This window comes from Aythya ferina, assembly GCF_964211825.1.
Source record: "Aythya ferina genome assembly, chromosome: 19".
Classification (NCBI taxonomy): Eukaryota; Metazoa; Chordata; class Aves; order Anseriformes; family Anatidae; genus Aythya; species Aythya ferina.
The window spans coordinates 4068831-4088482 of NC_140309.1; positions in this window are offsets into that span (position 1 = coordinate 4068831).

Below are 19652 nucleotides of genomic sequence, written 5' to 3' on the forward strand. Positions count from 1 at the left end.
TAAAAACATGACGCTGTTAATTTTTTTTTTTTAAATCAAATGGCTTCCACTGAGATTGCTGTAATGATGCAAGGTCAAACTGCTAGGCTTTGGGTTCTCCCCCCTCTTCTCTGCTCTTCTACAGGGAGGAGAAAAAGATTGACAGAAAAATGCTGCTGGATGTTGACATTAAAAGGATAAACAAGATGAAAGTGCATCTCCAAACTTTCTACTGCAAGATGGCACACAGGTCTACCACAGATCAGTGTGAGCAAGCCAGGTTTGGGGAAGGACAGATTTTAATGGTCTGTTTTCACTGTGGTTTTATGTTGCATTACAGGATACTGTCAGGCTGAAGAGCCTTCTATCTCCCAGGCCATGAACTTACTCTTGCAGACAGAGGAGGGAGAGTTTGGAAAGAGCTTGAAGAATGGCACAAGAGGAGCAAATATACAATTTAAAAGCCCACTGGCATGTGTAGCCAGCTGCTTTCATGTCTAGGACACAGCAGAGGAGCTTGGAGTACAGGTACAGCGGATCAGAGCAAGGGTGCCTCCTAGCAGCCGCTGACAATTTACAGTTCCTTCTGTTCATGTCTTACACTCCTGTTCCATTCCTGAAGAGAAATTCAGAAAACACCACCTGACATCTCTGCCAGGAAATAGGAAATGTAAATAAAACCCAACAGCCCCTTGGGAAATCCAAATTCAAAGGCTTTCTGACTCAATCTCCACACAGCTCTGAACTCCCTAAGATTGTGGGAGCTCGTTCTTGTATGAGAAATCCAATTCCAATTGTTTTACCATTGATGTTGTGTTGTAAGGGGGAAAGATACTACAAGAAGACGATGAAAATCTAAGTCAGGAAATAGGCTGAAATCAATGCTTTGGGGGGAGAAAGGAAAGGATTCGATGCGATCCAGGATTCTGACACAGTTCAGAGAAGGTCTGGCTATTACATTACGGCCACATTTTGAACTGGTTATATTTGTTGCAAGCAGAGAAAAATATCTGGTGATTTTGATGTGACAGGAATGCTAATACCTATCTTTTAATGCACATCAATTCAGAAAAATTCAGTCACTATGTAGGGAGGAACAAAAGGCATGGTAAAGCTGGTAGAGCCAGTTCAAGAAGGTGTAAGACCTGTCTCTGTTGAAGAAATTAAGATGAACTATGCTGGTCTTTGTGAACCTAAGCTAGACAACTGAAAAAACTTTTTTGTTCTGGATTTTTTTTCTACCCCAGAAATCAATACCACCTGCCAAATAGCATCTTCTAGAGTGCCAGGTTACCTGCCAGGTTTCGACACAGGAAACCAGTGCCTGAGCACACAGCAGGCAACCTGCTGCTGCTCCTCCAAAGACTCATTACAGTCCCCGCTAAGTCTCTTCACATCCCCTCCCATATCGGCATCATGGATATAATTCAGAGTGGAACACTGTGTCCTGGCTTTGACAGAAGGCCTACTGTGAAGCAGAAAAGTATTGCACAAATATTAGTAGTAGCAAGGCTGGAAAGGAATGCCCTAAGAGTTTTCAGCATTATCTTTGTAGATCTTACCCCAAAGCACAGAAAAAAAGTACCTAAAAATCTATTCTTGGACACACCCTTCCCAGTTCGGGTTTGCATTAATAACTTATTGATTAATAATAATATCGCCCATTTTGAAAAACCTGTTTCAGTCACTGTTTTTGACGTATGCGATATAAATTATTTTCCTAACTTTCATTTTGTACTTTCAGGAAATAAAAACTGTTCATAAAAATTACTTGGCAGACAGCAGTGACTATTCCTTTAGAAATTAACGCATTCTTGCAACTACCAAAAAATTAACACTTTCAGGAAAAAAAAGTGTCAGGTACATTATAGAAGAGATTTTGTCCTGTAGAAATAATGGCATATGACAAAGATTGAAAATTTAAGCCCACTTTGTTTTGTGTTGAAAAAAATGCTTTTTGGTTTGCAATGGGGTAAGCACAGTTTTGGGCACTCTCTCAGCGATGGGCTGAGTGCACAACCTGGATTCAATCCAGATTCCCTCTCAGGGAATCCTGTAGCTTGTAGCTAGACCTCAAATATCCCCAACCGTTTTGAATAAATCATTTCCCACCTCCTTTCTCCATCTGTGACAGAAGGATAATAATGCATTACCTCCACTTCATCTTCCATACTGAAATTAGGTCCTCAGGTTGAGATTCCTGGTTTCTAGGGACAAGGTACTGAGCATAAAAAGTTATTCACAGATGAATTTTGTGGGTAAGCCAGACAGGCACTACTGCAGGCTGGATGCAGGATCTGTACACTCTGCAAGAAGTCTGAAGGACAAAGACTGCTTTAACTTCAGCGGTTTTGCCAAAGGAGTGCATTGTTCATCCTGGCTGCAGCTTGAGCTGCTTCTGCAACAGTTGAATCAAAGCAGAGACTTGGAGGGAAGAACCTGTAGATCGATGTCTGTTGGTGACATGCAGTCACTGAGGAAATGGCTGAGCCTGGCAGCAAGAAAGCAATAAAACTGGGGAGACTCACAGAAGTGAGGCAGAGCAGAGGTGTTTTTACAGCCAGACATGAGACCTTCCCCCTTGCGGCTCTCCTTGCAATGTCTCAGGGACCTGGAAATCAAAGTCAGAGTCAAGGACACTGCTGAAATGTACTGTGGCTACACAGCCTGGCACAGCGTGCAGGGAAGCCCCTTAGGGGTGTTTAGGCAATTTAATGGTGGAGGGTAATGCAAATGGTGTGTTCGGAGCATTTACAAAACAGAATGATTCTCTTGCTGTTTTGCTACTGGAAGGAGACTTTTTTTTTCAGTTAGTTACAGTTCATTAACTGCTGCCATTGAGTGGTTCTTATTTTAATTTCTTTGATCTAATTCAGACAGGTTTTTTCTTTTTCAGCAATCAGCCAGAGTGTAAGCTTTGGCCTAGTTAATGAAATAAATAACTAATTTACATTAATGACTATTATAGGACACCTAGAAACATTCGGACTGAACATTTTAATCTCATCTCTTCAGAGAGAAGTGCTGCCTCATGCAGTGGAAAAGCTAATGGCCCACACTTCCAGCCTTTTTCTTGTTTTGTTTTTAAAGAAAATAAGAGTTTCAAAACAACTTAATCAAAAACCACAAACATATGGTTTGGGAAGAGGAACTATAGGGACACTTAACGAACACACAGAGGTTCAGCAGAGCCATGGACACAGGCAGTCTGCTGTGGTCTCAGACTGAAAAGCCAGTTTCCAGTCTGGCCTCCGGTCCTCTGAGAACCTCCAGCAGCGAGGAGCTAGAAGTCCACATCCAGAAATCTCAACAGCTGGTTCTTCAGGACCCGAGCATTTCTAGGTCTGGGATCTGTGAAGGTGACAGGCTGAAACGAAGACATCTTTGGAAAGTCCTCCTGTAACTTGGAGCATAAGCCAGTGTTTTATCACAAAGGTATTATCCAGCAAACACATGTTTCCATGGGTCCCGGAGAGACATCTTCATTACTACTTGTGTCTTCTTTCCGTCTTTGGGTTTCAACAAAGTGCAAGAAAAAATAGCTGCATGGAGCAGGCTTCAGAGGGGCATGAAATGTTCACACATTTGAGGATCAGACAAACCAGTACGGTACAAGAGCAAACATCACCATTCGGCATGCAGTACGGCCCTGGGCAGAGCTGCAGGGAAGCACTCTGCCTGGGAGCTCACCTCATAGCAAGGGGCAGGAATCACACCCATGCCCAGCTTTTTTTTTTTTTTCCACTTGAAGGGGCAAAATCTCTGAACTGAACTTAGGCCAGAGATGCCATGAGTCAGACGGAACAAATCACGGCTGCCTATCAACTAGCAGAAGCAAGCTGCATGAAAAGTGACTAACAGCTTCTGGTTGTTTTTGTTTTCTCTTTAGCATCTCCTTTTTAAAGGGACTTTAAAAACTTGAGATAAGGAAAAAAGTTAGAGAATGTAATACTTCCAGTTCTCTTGATTCAGGAGAAGGATTTGGTTTAGCAAAGAAAACCACAGAAACCCCAGGAAACCCAAGGCAAACTGTTGCTTTCCCAGTATTCATCACTGGAAGGCTACAGTTACCCAACAGCCCTAAGCCAAAACAAGCAAAACTGATCGCATACTGGGGAAAAGCACGTGCTATTGCAAAGACCAAAAAAACAAATAAATAAATTCCTACTCGAGTTATATGGCACAAACCTGACAGCAGCATGGTTCAACTTTCTATGACTGAAGCAGACGGCCTCTAAAAGGCCAACAGTAGGAAGCACTGACAGACAGGATCCGGCCATGGAAACTTTCCTAAGAGTATCTCACATCTCGGCAGCAGGCACAAGGGCACGGTGAGGCATCCCGCTGCAGGGCGGTGTTTTACTGCTCGCTGGCACACCCACAGTACAGAAAGACATCAGGAGTGTGAAAAACCTCTGGACTCTACATTTTTTGGGGGGTGGACAGTCCATTTAGAGCTACAAATGCCTCTGATCTAATTCCTGATGGCTTATATATGAATAGAGGAAGTGAAGCAATTGCGGGAAAGGTGGAGTCTACGGCAGAATAATTGCTTTGATTATTCCAGTAACAACCACCCCAAACTGGTTTCCAGCTAATTTCTTTGCAACTAAGCATCTGGGATTTTATTGCCATCATTTTTAGTTGTCGAGCTCTCTTTCTAAGCCACTGAAGCTTCTCCTTTGCCTCCTGATCTCCCAGAGCACTGTAAACATGGGACAATGTAACACAAGCCACAAAATAGGCTATTACTTAAATAAACGGATGGGGTCGGCTTCATTTATTTGACGGCTGCCATCCTCTACCCTTTACTTTCCTTTGTTGTCTTTTTTGATTGTCTTGTTTTGAAGCCAGGCAATTTGTCCCACATACACTGCTGTTCATGGGCTAATTAGAATTTTAGAAGTAATTTAAACACCCTTTGCAGTGTGATGTTAATTCCCTCCAGATTGCTGGGAACATTAGCTTCAGTGTTTGTTTATTTTAAGTGACTCTAAAATATCAAACGCATTAGAGGTTGTACCAGATTTGGGATAATTCACCTTTAACGATGAATTCATTACAAAAGCAAGCATCTTATTCAATCAGTGCCAGCTCGTGGAAGGACCTACACCCCAAAAGGTGGCAAAACCGAACCAGACGGCAGTGGGTCCCTGTGCAAGTTGGTCGGGCATGGCCTCGGCACCCCGTGCTGGCTGGTACTCATGTGGGGCATTGGCAGAGTTCATCAGGAGTGTGAGCTAAAGCCCCAGCTCCAGGACAACCCTGCTGCTGCTGTCTGTGCTGGCTGGACCGGCAGAACCCAAACCCCGGGCTTGGGGCACTCCCCCTGGCTCCAGCAAGACCAATGCAGAGCATCACAGCGTGGCTGTAACGCAGGCAGTAGCGGGGACAGCAAACCCCCAGCCAGATCTCAGATGGAAGCGTCCTGACCACCTCCACATTGATACTTCTACATGCAAGCTGTGTAAGTAGAACTAATTGCATAAGAAATAATGTTATAGCAAGAAACAGAATCGTGATTTTTGAAAAAAAAAAAAAAAAAAAAGTGGGAAAAAATTAGCAGCAGTCTACAGAAAAAAAATAGTAGCTCATTTCATTTAGTCTGCAGAGCCATTTCATTTTTCCCTTCCTACATCTCTCTGAAAAGATAAGCTATTCTATGAAAAAATAACTGGTGCATAATCCTGCACTTCACAAACATCCTATTTGTGCAAACAAAAAGCTAGTGTCAGTAGAGATGTGACATTGCACAGTGAGCAGTATTATAAGCAATTAAAAATGAATTAAACTTGTAAGATAAGTGCATAAGGTAGACAGCAGCAGCCCCAACCACTTCTGCATAGCGTATTTGCTTACACATTAATGCTCTGACTAAGCCAGCCAAGAAGGTGAGAGAACCCCATCTCGCCGAGCACCCCGGCAGGGGTAAGGTGACCCCTAGAAAGGCGCAAGAGCGCATAGAAAAGCATCCGTGCTGCTGCTCAGTTACCTCACAGCCTCTGAGCGCTTTCTGCTCAGGGGAAGTCAAGAAGCTAACATTGTTTGTCCATTCGGCAACACTCAGAAGACATCTCTTCCAAATGCTGTGCAGATTCCCTGGAACCCACACACTCTTTCTGCCTGTACGATCGTCTTTGGCCAGCAGATTCACAGACTTATTAACACCTCCGTTTGCCTTCAACACCTGCTACCCCTGCCCATACCTCCTGGGTTTTGGGCTACAGGGACTGAACAAACAATCCCTTTTGCCTGTTCTAGGCCAGTCATGGTTTTGCAGAGCTCTGCTGTGTCTCCACCAAGTCTGCAGAGCGCTGACATACGCAGTCACCTCTCTCAAAGCAGCTGCTCCTCACCACTGACAACCGGTGTCCCCCTTCTCCATGCCTTCTCCAGGTCTAACACAGTGGATAGAGGCAGCAGAACACCATGCAGCATTAGGATACGGGCCAGCCATGGATTTGCACAATTACATCATTTTATTTTCTGTTTCTTGATGACTTACTTTTTTAATTTGCTTTTCTGATATTCAGCTGACATTTTCATTGGATCCAAGCATGCCCCACACTCCTGTGATGCACACTGTACAGCTCTAACCCCTCAGCAATGACTGGTCTGACTTCCCTAGGTGGTTACCAGGACACCCCTGCAGCTTTGAAGGAGCCAAGAATGTTTATACCAGTGCAACCACATCTGTATTCGAGGCTGCTCAGGCTGAACTGCTGGTTAGTGTAAGAGTTCAGAACTGCAATACTTAGTGAGGCACGAGCCGGTACCCAGCCCAGCCCCAACACAAACCATCACTTCAGGGGCTTGGAGCACGAGTCAATTGGCACTGCTTCATCAGAACCAACGCACCCGGCTCTCCTGATGTAAAAACACTCCCCTACTTCTCCATTATTAATCTCTATGCTTTTGTTTACTCCCCAGAAGAATTTGTACACAGCGCTCAGCCTCAAACATATCAAAGTATTAATGAAGAGTTTTTAAGCCATCAGGTTGGCATCAGAAGAAAGTTGAGAGTCAGTTTCCCTTCAGTTTCCATGGTTACTGCATCCCCAAAGGACAACTCAAATCCCTCCTGTCTCAATTTGCTCCAGGTAGCTTCCCCAGCTGCCACCGTGGTGTAGCCCCCCTTTGGATCACAAGGTGGAGGGCAAGGGCAGCCAGAGCAACGCTCACATGCGTGGTGCTCAGCCACCCTCCTGCAGATCGGTACTGCTCACGGACACCGGGTCAGATGCTCAAGGCTCAAACCTGGCCTGGCTGGAGTCAATGAGATTTAGTCCGCAGCTGAATCAACTTTCCATTATGAAATACTCGCTGATGCTTTTTATAAATCCGTCATTTCCCAAGAGGAAGCAGGAGACTGCGCAGAGCGCTGCAGGCCCAGGTTGCCGGACTCCCAGGACCACATTTGATATGCTCAGAAGCCTTTGGGATTCCTTTGTACTCCTGCAAATCCCATGCTAAAGCTCCAGAGAGCCTGACAGACTAAAGCCAACGAGAACCCACTTAAGCAGCACAAAGGAACACGAGAAACACACAGAAGCCTGTAAAATGCACATTTGTAACCAGCAGATAACACTAAGTGCAGACAACAATAACCATAAATAAAAATCCCCGGGCCAGCTGAGATTACAGGTCTAACACATCATTTTCCAGCTACCCAGTCCCGCAGATAATCCTGTAGCAACAGGAATTGCCAGTCGGCTGCTCAGGGCCACGGGAGAGGGGCCCGCACAGCCGAGATGCAGAGCGCGGCACAGCGCAGACAAGGTGTTACGGCGGCAGGGCACATGGCCCAACACATGCAGCACGTTTGGAGCTCGATCGTGGAGTGGAAGCCAAGAGCTTTGTAAGAGCAGTGTACAAGAAATGGGTCTAAAGCAGTCGGGGCCAATGCTCCAGAACATGATAATGCTGTTCCATGCTCAGGGCTCAGCTCTGCCACCCCTCCCTCCCAGAGGGGGATGTCCTGTCCCGACAGTGTGACGGCACCATCCGTTCTCCTTGAGAGCACTCACCCACAAACCAAGCCAGACATCCCTTAGCGAGATGCATTTCAAGTTTCCTCAACTGGAGTATCTCAAAAGGCCAACTGCTGAGCTGCTGTCAGCTGAACGCAAGCCCTGCTCGAGCATCTGAAGGTCTCGAGGCAGAGCCACTCTTCCTGCAATTAAGGCTCGTGGCTTCAGGAATTAATTCAGACTGAAGGGAAGTACACCACCAGTGAGGAAATACAGGGAGAGGAAAAGCACCATGACTAATAAACACAGAAAATAGGAAATTTACTTCTTTACTACACCCAGTTAAAAATATTTTAATTTCTGATCAGTCTAGCTATGCTTATCTACAAACATAAAATTACATTATATGTCCCTTCTGGTGGATAAAACTGCAAACAGTCAACAGCATGCAAAAATAATCAGGGCAGCAAGTGGAAAAAAGCTCTTTTCTACCACAATTTACACACAGAATCTAGAAAGAGAGACTAATCTCTCCCTGGGACCCTCTGATTAGCTAAATCTGACTTGTAAACAGCTGCAAGATCATGATATCAAGGAGTGGGTACCTCTGTTTTCTGTCTCAGTGGCTGCTTCTGACACATTTTTCCCCTGATTTGAGCTGATTGGGCCTCTCATTTACCAATTAGGGGATGAGACTGAACAGGGAGGAATGGAGGATGATTAAAAATCTGCTCTTTGCTATTTCTGCAACAACTGTGGACCATTCTTTTCCAAATTAAATCTGGCTGCTGGCGAGCTAACTGGCAAATGCAATCTCATTCCCCAAGTGCCAGAGCGCATCAGCAGTACATGTGCCATTTGTGGTCCATCTGCAGGAAATGCAACATGCCAATTGCTTTCGGGTGGGCTGGGAGGGGATGCAGCAGCAGCAAGAAGCATGTCACCGAGCTCTCCTGCTCCTCCCACCCACGTGGACGAGGTCTGGGAGCCTTGTGGGGCAGCACTTCAGATCTGCTTTGGCAATTCACGTCTCTAAACACCTGCTTTTGTCAACAGGTCTGGTTCCCAAAGTATTCTTTAAATGGGAAAAAGGTGCTTGAAATTAGCCTTCCCTTCCCAATTTAGTAAGTCTTTTTTTTTTTTTTTTTTTTTTTTTACCATAATTCTCACTAATTTTGTTTTCCTAAAGTAATAGAGAATAGACTTGGATGCCTCAGGACCAGACTGTCTCAATGAAACCTTTTTATTGTTTAAAAACAATTACAATGTGAGCCAGGCATTGTAGGAAGTGCATTTGGTTTTGGTTTGGCTACTCTACCTTTTGGGCTAGGGGAGGGTGCAAAGGAACCGTCCCCACAATCAGGAAAAAATTCAAATACAGCTACTTGAAATTCCCTCTGAGCCAGATGAGAAGTAAAACATACCCATACAAAACCCACATTCTCCTCAGGATAATTCTTGGGCACAGGCCTTCCACAGGAAGGAATTAAGCTGGTTTTATAATCTCTTTATCTTGGGAAGGGATTAGTGCTGTTAGGAGAGGAGTGCTTTCTAAATAACAACGGTGCTTTTTTTTTTTTCTGAATAACTGTGTGCCATTCTTTTTAAACTCCTTTTCCAGAGAGAGATGTCATACTGTATTTTATGATGTCACAGTTTCTTCCAGCATGATAAAGTCCTTACACCAGCACAGTGGTAGCAGTGCTGACTAGAATTACAGCTCACTTCTCTAGCTCTGTTTCAGCTAATAGGCAAAATGAGCCCAACAGTGCTACCACAGCCCATTTGTCTCTCTCTAATTCATCCTAACTAATTTGTCCCAATAATCATCATAAGCAGCAAATGCATTTCAGGAAAAACTTGAGAACTTTTTGCAGTTGCCAGTACAGTTTACAGTGAACTGCCGGAGTTACAAGGGGAAGCTAACAAGGCACCTGACTTTATTATGCTTGGACTAAGTCAGAGCTGTCAGTCTTCTACTCTTGAGCACTCTCATTTGAGAAAAGCACAAGCTCTTGAGTGCCTCTTGTCCTCTGTGATTGCATCTGCACTCTAATACTGCCATCCTCTTCGAATTTGACTAAGCCCCATGATCACCACGAGCTTGTTTGCTGTTTTCTCAGCATACGTGGGGTTGATCCATTTCTTTTTTTAGCCTTTGTTTGCCTTGTTGCAGCTGAAAGCAGATGCACACAGATACTGCCCAACATTGTCAGTGGACAAATTATGTCAGCCACTGGTACCCTTAATGGTGACTGCAGCCTAAGCCAAAAACTGCAGCGAGTGGCCTGGCTGCACAGCACTGAATTAAAACGTTGCACTTATGAATAAGCTTCCTTGACATTAATATGAATAAAAATGGCAATAAGCCTATATTTTATATTCTGTCATTTCACTCTGCATGACTAGTACTGTAACTTTGTATGCTCCCACTACACTCATACAGATTACACTTACAAATTGCCCCTCTGAATAAAGAGCACTGCGCAGGGATGACAAGTATTGATTTTCAATCTCCTTCCAAAATGACTCTATCATTGCAAGTAAGTCATGCAATTTGCCTCACTTCACACTTCAGGCTATAGGCCTCAGATCACATTGACAGGCCTGATCCTTCAGGAGATGTTTAATTAGAAAAGAAATGAAAGGAATTACTGTAAATCAGCACTTAGTCAGCGGTGTTACAGAATTTGTAAAGCTCCTTTCTCCCGAACCCCTTCACATACCAACTGCCTAATTTATTCTCTTATCCTTACCAGGAAGTTTGAGAAGGTTGTTTCACATAATTAGAATCGCTGTCTTTTCTCAAGGAGGTATCTCGGCGCAGTCTAGTCAGTGTTTTTCTCCTCAGCCAGATCCTCCTCCACCTGGTGACGCTGGAGGAGCACAAGCACACCTGCACCACCGGGGCTGACAAGGGCTCACCGTCCCCGAGCTGCCTGGGAGCTGCCCGGTGCTTTTGCTTTCAGATCTACGCTTGAACCTAATTATGACTAACATGCAATGAAAATGCATCTTATCAGAGGAGAATTAGAACTAAGTGCTGCACACATCAAAAAAAAACTCACATATCCCTGTTCAGAGGCACCTCCACACAGCTGCTCTGGGGCCCAGGCTGCCTCCAGCCCCAGCTCAGATGAAGCCAGTAGTTAAATATATTCCCCCCCACCCCAACCAACCAATTGCAGTTCTTTGTGTTTTATATTGTGGTACTTTTAAATTTGAGGTTCCGTGAGGTTTGTTTTGTGTGTTTAAACATAGGGTTTTTAAGTCCCCTTCCACTGACCTGTGCCTTGTTTTCTGTCACACACAAACCAGCTCATCCACCCTCCTAGCAAAGCCAGCACAAGCTCCATCATACACCTGCAAACACCACAGCGTTCTGAAGCTCCCCAGACCCCTTTATTTCACCTCACACACGTCCCCACACACAATTAGAAGCCATGTCTGAGGGAAGACCCACAGCTGCTGCTGCCCAGGCCTTCCTGCCCAGGGGCCGCCTCTCCTCACAGCTGTGCCGCCATTACAGGTGGTGACCTGCTGTGGCACCGAGGGGAAGCAGCCAGCTATGGACGAAGGGTGCTCGCCTCCGTCCTGAGCCTTCCTGAGGCTGTCAAAACCCTCCTGAGCCTGGCTGCCTGGCCCTTGAGGAGAGGAGACAGTGCCCTACTTGGAGGGGGGGATCTTAAAGCGACACGTGGCTTTGGAGCAGTCTGTAGTTGTGTGAATGACCTATCAACCGTGCCATCTGAAAGGGCTACAGGAAAAACCTCTGTGCCTTTTAAGTACTTGTTAAAATAGGAGTATCTCTAACCTTAAAAAGAAGGATGTCACATCCGTGACTATGAAAGAGGTTTTAAAAAATTACCTGATTTTGGGAATGCGGTAGGGAGGAAAAACTCTCCCACAATTTTATTAAAACGTTACAAATGGTGAGTGCAATCATCCATCACCTTGTATAGATTACTTTTTTCTTCTCTTCAGCACAAGAAATGAAACCACTTGTTTACTGTAGCAATAATACACAGAGAACTACTTTCAGAGCTCACAGCTGTGCCTCATCTACCACTCACCATGGAAGTGGCCAAAACGAAAAGCCAGCCAACAGATTCAGATGCCAATCGTCTGACGGCACGGACTGCACAGACCACCTGCCTCCTCCCTGAGCAGCTTTACCTTTCTGTGACATGAAGGGAAACCATGCATCTCTTTGAGTCAAGGACAGCAAAATCCCACAAAACACTTCAGATTAATTTCTATTTTTGCTGTAAAAAGTCAGAAAAAGGTCATTTTATTTTTATAAATGCATAGAAAATTTGAGACATCTGGACTCTTCAGTATTTCTTTGAACACAGTGTTCAAACTCAGTCGAGCCTATGGACTTTGAGTAGTGCTTTGCTGTTAATTGGGGTGACTGAGGTCACTCAGATGACTTGGACTTCTTCCTTTGGTGTTGTGAGGAATTCTGACCGTAGAACAGTCTAGTTGTCATTGCTGGACATAGTTTTCCAGCTGACTATGTGCAAAGGCTTTTAAATAAATAGCTTGAGTCCCATTCTAAAACATGGTACTTCAGCCCTGACTTGCTCAAGTCAGTGGAGGAAGTACTGGATGGATATTTTTTCCTGAATAATTCAGTAGTTTAGAGAAGAGGAATCATTGTATTAAATAATAATAATAAAAACACAACACTATGAACTACTTTAAAAATACTCCATGATTAAAATATACTTTTATACTCAGAATTCATTAGAACAAGAACCAACCAGAGTGAACCTTTACTACTACCACCATTAATATTTTCAGAAATTTCCAACTGCTTCAACCATTTGCTCTGGCACTAGAAAGGAAAGCTTTGGTTTCTAGTGGTATAAGCTACAAACACAAAGTTGTTCTGTGAACAACAGAGCTAATGGAGTTGAACATCCTATGAAGTTGACCCTTCTGTTCCTTTATACCCTTCTTTTTCTACCTGGAGTAACCACAGCCTCCTTACGTGTCCTTTGTGAGAGCCACACTGAGGAAGACAGGCCAGACAGTAACTTCCAAGCCAAACACAACGACCAAGGCCCACTTGCTTTGTCGCTGGCAGAGGTGACAAGGTGACCCTCATTTGGGTCTCTACATTAGGTTGATACTAACTGGCAAAAAAAAAAACATATATATATATAGGAATGTATTTATCCTATGTAATTTTTTGTTAAAATGGGCCAGCAGGTTTTTAAGTTTATGAGTGGTTGTTTTGGTTGGTTGTTTTTTTGGAGGTAGACTGACAACGTGGTCACAAAGGCCTGGTTTCTTCAGGAGATCAGGCCATGGGATTTAATGGCTCAAGTTTACACTCATTATCCTGGGAACTTCAATTCAATTTTCAGGACATTCAGGAACAAGTAACACTTCCTCACTCTCAAACAGCAACATTGCACACAGGGATTAAAGAATGTAATGCAGTGAAGGGAGCCCACAGCTTAGTGATGGATAGGAAGCTCCTGCAGTTACCATCATCCTCAGCCCCAGCTTGCTGTGGGTTGTAGTATTGCTGCAGAAGCTATGATAGCATCAAACTTGCATTGAGAGGATATTTCTTGCAGCTTCATGATGCAGATCTTTTGGAATGGTAGCAGCAGCATAAAAACTCCTTCATAAGTCCTTATAACCAGAATAAACTATTCTTTTATGGGTCTCTCACAGGATGCCTGCAATTAGTCTGACAGAATGGCCACACTACCCAGAAAATGTTAACTTGGTTCTTCTGTCCAGGCACTCCCTAGCACCAGTGTTTGATGCTACTTTAAAGTTGCTGAGAACATACCATTTTAATAAAAATATCACAGCTTCTTTCATGCAGATGAGACCCGAGTGGTCCAACCAAGTGCCCTTCCTCACTTGCACTCTCTTCCCTACTGGGCTCCTGACATGGGGCTGTTTTCCTCCCGGTCTGCTGGCAAGCATCAGCAGGGAGCTCCTGTTCTGCACCCAGTTCTCAGGGCTCTGGCTTTCCAACATTACAAGAACCTGTAAGGAATAAAAGAATAATAAAATCTTGGCACCTCCTTAGGATTGTTTTCCAACAGATCTCTGCTGTTACACACAGCCTGTGACTATAAGGTCACTTGGCACTTACAAATATTTTCTGCTAGACAATGCTTTAGCCAGCCACTTATTTCCCAGTATTCTGTAATTATTTTTTTTAAATTAAAAAAAAAAAAGATTTATTAATCTCAATACAGAGAATACAGAGCTGGATTTTCAGTGCATAAGTTATTTATATACACTACAAAAGAGATTAGAATCATGCTTAATATAAATCCTTTTTTCCTTTTAAAGCTCTTAGGATGTAGGTACAAGCTGTACTTTACAAATGGGGAAAATGAGAACACGGGTAAAGTAAATTACAGACGACCATGCAAAATTAGCAATGGTACTGATATCACTAAGTATTCTGTTGCCGTTATCTCAGGAAGGAGGGGGAAATAGCAAGTATATAATCATTTCAGAAGCTTCAGATCACTGAAGAAGGAAAATGCTTTCAGATTGCCTGGCAGGAATGACTGTCGGAGGGCATCGCTGCAATTCCTTTGTTGTGCAGCAGTTCTTAAATTCCATTACGCAGCTGCTATTTTGGTCAGTTCTTGCCCAAATGCAGGCCCTAGCTCTCAATTCACTTTGGTGGATTGCTACACCTAGGGTGCTGTGGAGCACTGTCTGCCCACAGGCCCGAGTACAAAGGATGGCTTTCCGGGCTGAGCCATTTAGAGCAAGGACAGCCTTTTGTATTGCCCTGCACAGCACCGTGCACACTCGAGCCCTCACCCACCAGCACCTTGACTCTCTGCTTTAAACTAGGAGGACTGAAAAATTACCTAAACATTATTTCCCCCTTATTACCCATCTCGTCCCTTCTGTACAAATAACTAATAATCCCCAGTCCTGTTTCAAAGGGATATATGCCTCCTTGTGCTATTGCCTTACTGAGATAACTTCTGAAGGAAGCCTTTTCATTAAGCCAAGTTCAGCATGCTCTGTTTTGCTTTTCAAAGATTGTGTATGAGAAGGAGGGAGATAAGTGACACAGGCTATTTATTGAACCAGTCCAAAATACAGCACTTTAGTTAGAATTAAGTAATGAAAACGGTAACTTAATTGAAAGGATTAATTAGGTCTTTGTAATTCTGTTCTTACTCAATAATGCATATGATGCGAGGGGAAAGAGGCTGTCATTTGGATGATGGAAGAATAAGTGGTTACTAGTTGTTCACCATCTGATCAGAATAAATTCTGACAATGACTTGCACAAGTGCCCTTCCCTCTGGAAAGAACCTACTTCTTATTTCCATTATCAGTTTTGCAGTTTCCCTGATATTCTTCCCAAGACACACCAGCCCTCTCCTACCCCTCCAATATGCCTAAGGTGAAGGAGGAAAGTTTCCAGGGGGGACCCTTCTGTCCCTTACTATTTTCCCTGGAAATCCCTTATCTGTTCAGTAGTTTATTGCTCTACTTCCTTGTCCTATGTTCCTGCTCACCTTAGCCTCTGTATTTGGGATTCTCCCTCCTGCCTTGAGAAAAGGCTTGTTATCGTTCCAGCTGTACTTGAGCCTGTGTGGTCTGAAGAGATCATTTCATTTAAGCTGCAGTTTAAAAATAAAATCCCCTCTCCACAATAATTATAGTGTTGCATTAGGAAATACTGGATGTCTACATATTGCATACATAGACTGTACTCTCTGCACTGAGATAGCAGCACCATCTGCTCTCCTGCTCCCTGTTCTTACTCCTGCAGACATTAGATAAACATGTTGAGAGAGCAGCAGGCTGTTTTCAATCATGACATATCTGAGCTGTGTTTAAAGTCAAAAGCTTTTATTTACAGCTCAGTGAAGAGAGAGGACTCATAATCAAGGGCAATAAACTAGATCCATAGCAGTTTAATGGTTCAAAGGGATAAGAGCTGTCTATGCCAGTCCTGTCACTTCTTTAAAACTGAGAAGACTCCAAAAAGAGAAGAGGGGATACAACTGTTCCCGGTTACCATCAGATGGCATTCAGTGCTGTGGGTTGGGTTTGGAGGCACAGCAGTGGGGCAAATATGTGCTGCTTCTCACAGACCTCATAGGGTTGCCTGAAAAAAAAATCAGTGCTGAAGCAGCATGAGATGCTGGCAGCAATACTTGAGAGGACATCCCTCCCCACTCTGCCCTGCCACAGCTGCTGCTAGCAGAAAAATGGATGTTAGGTCTTCCCCCATGCTTGGAAAGGGAGGAGAGCAATGAAAAGAAGGGGTATCGGCAGGGTGGTCCTGTGAGGGCCTGGGAGTCAATCAGCCTGTCCCAGTTCTCACTGCAGGAACCTGCAGAATTTGGTGTCCACCTTTAAACATTAAGCCAGTCTTTATCAGCTGAGTTCAGTCAGTCCAGTACTGACTCAGTATTTTCAACACCACCAAGTAGCATCTCAAAACTAATAATCTAAACTCTGTCTGAACCTGGACACCACCTGGGCCTTTGTGGTGTGAAGATGTTGATCAGGTAACTCTTCAATGCTGTGAATCGGAGATTGGAGTTAACATGGAGCCTTAAACGTGATGGATTGGTTGCTTTGTCTTTGCAGGAGTTGTAATGGATCTGACATATACTCTCCTGTTTTAGGGCTAGAGCTTATACAAAGGTAATTGAGTGGACAAACTGATCCAGGATAAGATTCCTACAGCAAAAAGTCTCAAAAAGTCCCAAGCCAGCTTCTTCAAGCTGAGGTTCTCTAGCAATGTGAGCACATTTTCCTCTCCTCATTCCATCAACTTTTCTAATTTTACTTGTTTACTCTCTGATCCTTGGAATTCAATTGTACTGATTTCCTGAGCATTAAACATACATGAATATTCCCCTAGTCTGCTTAATGGTCCTAGCAAAAAAGTGTTTCGACTCATTGGCAATGCAATTGGAGCAATCACTGAACACAATCATCTCCTTCAGGATTGGATGTTGGAACCAGCAATTTTTTTACAGTTAGTGAGCGTGCAAAGTTATGATATCAGAAATGGCTCCTGAGAAGTGATAAATGGGCTTCAAAATACAGCATAACGATCATTACAAGATGGGGTTGTATTTTGTTCTTGAGCTGCTATGCACATTTTATTGAGATGAGAGTAAAGATCCTACAGAGCGAGGCTTCAGTAGCCAATCTGAACCCAAATTGGGCTTTTGCAGTGAGCCATTGCATGAACTTGGAGTCCCATATTTCTATGAACAGTGCTAAGAAAGGATGATGTGGCTGTGGTGCACTGGTGAAAAGTGCCTTAGAAAAGCTAAAGGTGTGGAAACAACAGCTTTCCTCCAAGCCTGAAGCATGTCAGTGCTGCACCCTAGCAGTTTAGTGGCTGTCATATTGCAAAATCTCTGGAGTATGAAGTCAAGTTAATGTTGGTACCAAGTCTCTGAATTCTCTCTCAGGATCTGCTGACTGAAGAAGCACCGGACACTGTACGCTTGCCTGCCAGATAGCAACAAAATGGCTCTAGTACCTGAGTCGCAACCTCAGGTGCTGAAGGTGCTGGCTGTGTAGGCTGGACCCATTATTCAGGCGAGCTAAGCAGGTTCTTCAGACTGCTTCAGGAGCATATCCAATAGTCACATAAAGCTGTTCCCAGCTGATTTCTGCTCCCCGCAGATCTCAAAGTGGCTCTGTCTGTAGGAAGTTTCTACTCCCTTGAGCTCCATCTAGGGAGTCTTTCTGTCACTAGTAGGTTCTCTGCAATCCCAAAGTGCCTTATCTGAATACTAAACCAGTCAGGGGGAGGACATAAAAAGCTTCTAGTTGCAGTTTCAGAATGGTGCAGATACTTCTCTTTCTAAGCTCTGCACCATACCTCCACTATTACACAGTGCTTCATACGGTGCTCAGGCCAGGCAGTGTCAGCATCTGGTGAGGTCCTGCACTGCAGCATCATGTGGATACTGGCCCTTGCTCTGGGTTCATTTGCAGCCAACATGCAGAAAGGTGTAAGGGAAAACTCTGCCCCTCATCCATCAGTATACTGACAATTCCTGTTCCTGGTGTGAACAGCTGAGAAGTTGTGAATCTCCTGAAGTCACACTCAACAAATGCACAGTGAGCTCTGAAGTGGCGGGAGCAGTGTGTTAGATGGCACATTTGTGATATCCACCATGGCCCCCAGAGCTAAAGCCTGGATTGTCCATATTAGTCCTCCAAGAGAGGAAAATTTCATCTTCGCCTGCAGAGGAAGAAGTGTAATGCCCTGTGTCCAATTTTCTTTTCATTGCTGTTTTTATTATGGAAACAAAATGTTCACTGGTTCTAAAATGAAAATGGGGAAAGCTAATTTTTGTAGTTCTTGCTAATAAAATTCTTAATGTGCTCTTCTCCCATTAGCATAAAGATTGTTATGGTTTACTTTATCTCTAGAATCTTATTATTTTCCCCCAGAATACACGGGCATTCCTTATCTTCAAAACTATTTTAATCTGTAGAGATACTCCTCCTTTATCTTACCTTCATCCTCATAGTTAGCATGAACATATTTTTATTATCCTACTTCTCTTCTCATAAACAATAAGTGGATATTGATCACAAAGGCTTTAGGGTCTTTAAGAAGATGAGGCAGCAAAACTATTAAAGCACTGGGTATGAGTCTAAAGAAGAGATTCCGGCCTACAAGTAACCAAAAATCTGGTGGGTAATGTGAGACAATACAAAACCTTTTAAAAATAGGTATTTCCAGTACTATTGATAAGTGTTGGCTTTATTTGCTTGATTTTACACACTGCAGGTAATACACTGAGCTGAGGCCCTATTCAGACTCGCAAAATGCAGGTCCAGTGTCTGTATCAAATGCTTTGTGGTTCGGAGACAGCTGTACTGGGACCAGTCCTACTGGGCTGCCTTGTGCCTGACCATACTTTAAAGTGGGTTTCAGTGGGGGTTAAAGGGCTGCTCTCTGTTCGTAAGATGCTCTTAATTCTGAAATTGTTTTGTACTTTATAAGGACCTAAACAAAATTAAAATAATGTAGTCGCAAAAGATTCGTTGGGAAACACCTCTTAGCTGGTTTACATTGACCAGTTTGCACAAACATTTGTGCTTTACAAGCATGACAAGTGTTCTGAGCATGAGTATAGGCAAGTTGCATGATCTACAGCCATGGTAAAGGCACTGCTGCACATGGGTGGGGCACAAAGCCACCACCCTGACAGCTGACAGTGGGAGAGCAGGGCCCCTTCACAGTGGCTATTTTCATCCCCAGAAAAAAATCACTACAGAAAGAAAAAAACAAGAATTCAGAATGATTTTTACCTTGCATTGTGCTTGCAGAGTGCAGGAAGTCTGTAGTGTGTGGCCCAACCACCTCAGAGCCAACGTGTCCACCAAAAGGGCTCAACTTGTGACAAGGCGTACCAACACATGCTCATGCTGTACATCTTGGGCTGGCTTGTTTGAGCTGGTCTAGTAGATCAGGCTGGTAACAGAAGGAAGGAATACGGTTAATTTTAAGGCATTGAAGTCTGACTGTGCCTAGTTAGCAATTTAGCTAAAGGAGAGAATCAGAATTGTCATGAAATTTTGTGAATTTGGTGACTAAAATCCTAGAACTTTACCTGTCTTTTCCTGAGATGGGAGCAGGAAACCAGTAGTAAGCATGCTATAAAGAGACTGAAATGCCTCTGAGCTGTGCACCCCCCACACCTG